We start from the raw sequence: 6000 nt of genomic DNA, 5'->3' as shown, positions 1-6000 counted from the left end.
TTGTATTTGGGTTTAAACTTTTAAAATGAAAGTTAAGCAACCTTTTTAATTCCTCTTTTCAGGAAAAACCAGGACGACTCTTGGAGATGCTAAAAATGGCTCAGGAGATGCTGTCAGTGGCTACTTCACCACCTTACTGTACTCTCATGAAAGAAAAAAGGACGATTCATACATGCAACCCCTGACTGATGAGAAATCTTTGTTTTACAGGTAATAACACTTATTCATCTGGTTTATAGGATACACAATATAATATACAAACAATGAATGACACACAAACTGAACACAGTGATTCCAGCTTTAAAACAGATCAATTTCATCTTGTGAACATTTGAGTTACGTAAGAGTGGGCTCACTGATACCATATGAGAACTTGTTAAGATTTACCTCTTAGGTTGTTAATTGCTCCCGGAGTCTTTAAAATTATAATAAGCAATAAAAGAATGAATTGAAAGAAAGAAAGAAAAAGATTAAAAATAACACTTTTATTCTTTTATTGAAGTGCTTGGAGTGTTTGGAACAAAATGTTACTAAACCTGCTCCAATCATCACACCTGAAACTGACAGGAACAACAGGTGCCACATGAGGGCAGTGTAGGTCAGGTAATGTTTAGAGAGCACTAGAGCATGCAGAGAAAACACAGTAACAAGGCACCAACAGCTCTGTGAAGCTCTCTGAAAAAAAGTGTAAGATAGATAAAACAAAGTATTTTTTTAAAGAAATTTGGAGCTGATGATGGCGTGAGATGGAAAGTCAGCAGAGTTCATTAAAAAAAACATGAATGTGTGCACCAAACTGCATCATAATCCATATAACAGTTGTCAAGATATTTTAACTCTGAAACACAAATGTTAACCTCATGGTGGCACTATAGAGGAAACATCAGAACAAGCTTTATTTTGTGGGAAACATGAATATTTGTATATAGTTTCCTGGTAATCCATCCAATAGTTGTTGTGATATTTCAGTCTGGATCAAAATTAAAATTAAGATTAAAATTCCAACATTTTCAAGCATTATTATTCATGACAGTATATTTTATCCTTTTTTCCAAGTCTGTCCTAAAACAACAGTCAGGTGCCCAAATTATGTTTTTCTTGCTGTAATCATTCCTCCTGTTCATACTGACCATTAGAGGATCCCTTCATAATGCACTTACAATATAAGTGATAGGGGGCAAAATCTGCAGACCTCCCTCTGTGCAAAAATGAATTAAAGATTTTATTTGAACATTATGTGAGGCTTTAGCCATCCAAATAAGTAAAATAAGTCAATATATTTCAGAGTTACAGTCTTTTTAGTGCCAAATCCTCTATTTTTGTCCCTATCTTTCCACTGCAGCTGTATAGGAATAGGGATTTACTAAAAAGACTGTAAATATGGCAGGTACCCACTTTATTTGATGACTGAAGCCTCATATAAGCTTCAGATTAACTTAAATATATCTTTATATACATTTTTGCTCAAAATATGGACAATAGAAATCTAACGAGACCTTAACAATAGCTTTATCACATCATAAAACATGACACTGTCAGTCAAATGATAAATGACTTGTTGTTTGATTGTGTTAGGGAACCCCAATACCAGAGAATTATAAATCATTCACTGTGTGAGTCTTTCACTTTACTCATCCTGTTTTAGTTTTTGGAATCATGTTTTTTATAAGGTTATTTCTTGTATATAAAGCTGTTTGGTATCAAAGGTAAAGTTATGTTTTTAATTGCATGGACAGTCATGTTGGACAACCTTGGATATTTGAAATGCTGCACACGTTGCCCGCATATAAACATAGCATCCGTGTTTTTCTGCCAATGAGACTTCATAATGGGCCACTGTCTGGTTGTCAGCAATTTGCAGATGAACCCGTACGAGACGTGTGCATGATGTCACATAAAACTCCCAGGGTTCCTCAGTGTCCTCTTCATATTGTACAGTGGAGAGCTCCCTACTGCGTCATTTACTGTCATTAATGGTGATGGAGACAATTGCTCATTTATCACGAGAAGTGGTGCAGTGTGCGTCCACAATGGATCGCTCCATAGGGCCACAGTCTTATTCACACACTGAAGATCCATTCTCACACTAATGATTAGCCAGATGCGAGTCAGTTTTACTGACCGATGGGTTCAAACTGCAAGGAATGAGCTCTTTTACACGATGCAGCTGCCCTCGCTATTAAAAAGGAGGAAAAAATCGTCCTTTTTTTTGTTTTGTCATGATTATGTAACGGCTTTTTCTACAAGTGCTGTGGTGAAAAAGTGCAGTTGGATGAGGGAAACTTCAGCACAGAGCATTGCTGTGCAGAAGGAGTAGCAGGGGTGCTTAGAGATGATAATCTATTATAGAGTTGTGAGGTTCCTAATTGTGCTTTCATGAGATGTCGTTGATTAATGGACTAGTTGACAGACATCCTGTGAATGTTGTCCACATGTGCACTGTCCACAGGGGTGCTGAAGAATCCACTCCAGCCTTCCAGCAGCATTGTGGAGACTATTTTCTGAGAGAGTAGGAGAGCAAGAAAAGGGAGGAGGGAGCACGAAGAAAAGGAATGGGAGCAGAAAAAAAAGAGAATGAAACTTTGAGGCTTTCGGCAGTGCTGTTGTAAAGGGGAGTGAAAGAAAGTGGGGGCCGTGCAGCCAGCCACATGGGCCGTTCTCACTCGGCATAATGGAGGCCTTTCTGTGGTTCTTAACCCCCTTGTCGCACGCTGGGAACGGGCAGCCGTCCGCCCGCCACTCTTAACAGACACGCTCAGACACGCTCTCCCGCTGGATAATTGAATTTTACACCCAGAAAAGTCACCCCCTTCCCCGGGCAGTGTCCCCACTACACGTGGCCCTGACAGGAACTATCCCAGGATCAACATGTCATCCAGGGAGAGACTTTGAGTTCGGCCCCAGAATATTAAGAGGAGAATGGTGCCATAATATGAAAGAACAGTTTCCTCTTGATGCTGACTTACAGCCTGTTGCACAATCCACATTTCACATGTCTCAAGGCTTCAAATTCCCCATCTGCTTCTCTTTGTTGATGCCCTCTACTTTGGATTTAATTAGAGAAATCAATAGTGGATACTCAATAGATGTGCTCCTCAGGAAAAGAGAAAGAAAGCCTAATATTTTTTGCATTGAGCTTGCGTCTTGACAGCTGTTTCATCACCTTTGAGTGTGTAACACATGCAGGTGGACACTCCGTAATCTTGTTAGTTTCTTAAACAACATCTTAAAAGGAGATTAGATCAGTGGGTTTGTTTTAAGGAAGAGAGGAGCTGAGGTTCTTAACTGGGAGGGGGGGTGACATGTTAAGGTTGTGGTGGCTGGTTGGGGGTGCATATTGATGATGTGAAGAGAGAGTGATCCAGACCCTAACTCCCCACCCTCAAGGCTGATGATCTCGTCCAGCAGGGAGACCTGGGTCACCGCCTTCACCGGCTCTCTGGCCAAACACAAAAAGTGTTTCCTCCCTGCAGCCATGGTCACTTTCAGCTGTCAGTCAGACTTTCTCTGTGTCACTCAGAGTCTGCGGACGACGGTTTCAGGTGAGCGTTCATGTGTGGCTAACGGCTCCTCCGCTGAGCCCAGCGTGGGCGAACAATTCCCAAAGGCTCCTGTGTCCTCATGTCACCTGGTGTGTGTGCAAAATAACAGCATTTCATGTCATTTACAACCACAATGCCCATATGTGGAGTTTAGAAAGAAAATATTCTCTAAATGCTCCTTTTTTTATGATTTTAAAGTTTTAAAGTTTAAATCTAAGTACATTTTTGAGTATTATTAGCATTATATTTCAGCTCTCCATTTTTTTTCTTTTTTTTTCCTCATATGGACTGACTGACTGACTGTATGACCTTACTTAATGTGGGCTACTGGATGTCTTAATTTCCTTCAGGATCAATAATATAGTAATAACACAGTTTACAGCATTGTCAATTTTCACAGATAGGCATACTGCAATATATATTATTTATTGCTATTATTTTTAATAAAGAATCATTTTAATTGAACAATAACAACAATATTCTGTACTCTTAATCAGTAATCAGCTCTGTACAGTAAACATCTTAGTTTTCTGTGTAATAATCACACGTAAGCAGAATAAGTAGTCAGTCAGTTCTCAGCATTTAGAGGTGCAGACACTTCAAAACCCCTGTATTTTTGCAATTTTCATGTCAGCTACTACACAACCTTATGAACTCATCCATATCCAAGACCTTGGCGCCACACTTATCACCCCGAGGTCACTCAGTCTTTCATTGTTCATGGTTTATTAGTTTCAATGCAGAAAAGCTGCACTCACAAGCAGCTGTGCTTAGAGGTGGGACCATGGCAATTTATTCATAATCTGAACAGTTCAGAAAAGACCTCACTGCTCCAAGAACACTGTGAACTCAAGCAAACTGGTTTGATTCTTCATTTCAGCCGCTTTCCTTTCCAAGATCTGCTTGGCTTGATGTAGCTCATGCTTAAAATCATCCAGGTTTGTGTTGTAAATGGTTCCCAACAAAAACAGAGGAGTCTCCTCCAAAAAGCTGTTGCTTTTGGGATTGAGTGCTTGAATCCCTTTCCTGTTATCATAATTGGTTTTTGAGAAACAACTCTCTAGCTCAGCATTTACAGTGTCTAAGATGGGATAGAAAACAGTGGTACAGTGACTGTCTTGATCACTGTTTTCCTGATCAATTGTGGATGTGACAGCAGATCCATGAAGAGCAGAGTTAGTGTTTGGCTGCCTTTTGGAAACCCTCTCAGTGCTAATGTTGCACTGCTGATCGATGTCCAGCACTTCTGTCCAAAGCACCCCAAAAAATACTTCATCTGTGTAGTACACAAATGTATCCTGTAGTTTCTCAGTGTGGTCAATCACTCACTAAATCCAATGATGAAAATTGCAGCAATTCAGACAGAAACTTTGTGTCTCCCAGTATCCTCCGAAAAGATAGAAGGCCAATGAAGTTTAGGTCTTTCTGCCCACACAGTCCTTGTGTTTCTACGCATCTGGAGGACTCACAGAACAGCTGGAAACCACTCCATAAGGTTTTGACAGGATTTAACATGCAGGCCCATCTAACATTACTTAGTTTTGGCAGCTCTGCAGCCTTGCACGCTGTATGTCCTGCCTTCTCCGGTGTACATACAGTCCAGATAGAAATGTATATAGGTGCTGTAACAAAGAAAAAAAGCATGAGGCCTCTGGCACTGCTTTTATGTCCACAATTACCAAATTAAGGCAATGTGCATTGCAGTGCGTGTTAAAAGCATGCTTAGCCAGAGACTGTTTCCTTGCAGACACACCACAGTGTCTGCTGCTCATCACTGAGGCCCGTCATAGCTTTTGCACAATCAGCTGCTCTCTGTCTTCAAATCTGTAGTTTTGGAGGCTATTCATAATTTCACTAATGAAATTTGTCCTTGTTTTTTTAAGCTAGGCTGAATGCCCCACTTTGTTTTACTTCTTCAACAATGTCCTTCCTACCCATGAGCCTCATCAACCATCGCTGTGGAGACAAAGACAGTCTACTATGCGTATTGTTACAAAACTTTTATTATCTATTTACTTTTAATTACTACTTACTTTAACTCGCATGAAACATTAATTTTCATGAATGCAATTCAATCATCTGTGCAATTAAAAATCCCCATGTCAATAGAGATTATGTTAATGTGGAACAGAACTTAAGCAGCATTTATTAAGGCCCTGGGGAGCATTAACCTTCCACTACATATTATATTCGGTACATATTTATACTTAGACATATGTTACGTATGAAGCTTAATCTTATTAGCTGCTGTACTAGGATTTGTTTTTCAGTAGAGACCCAAACATTGAAGCGCTGCATACTGAGTCATTCATCAGGTGTATTTCAACTCCCACAGTACGTGTTTGCCTTTCGAGCTGTCCTCAGGTCTGTGTTTACCCAGCCGTCACTGGCAGAACGTACAGTGTGCTGTAGGTGGAAGAACAAGAGGAGACATAATGAGAACTCTGTGATTGACTGA

The sequence above is a fragment of the Scomber scombrus genome, chromosome 22 (genome assembly GCF_963691925.1).
Source record: "Scomber scombrus chromosome 22, fScoSco1.1, whole genome shotgun sequence".
Taxonomy (NCBI): Eukaryota; Metazoa; Chordata; class Actinopteri; order Scombriformes; family Scombridae; genus Scomber; species Scomber scombrus.
This window is presented reverse-complemented; position numbering follows the sequence as displayed.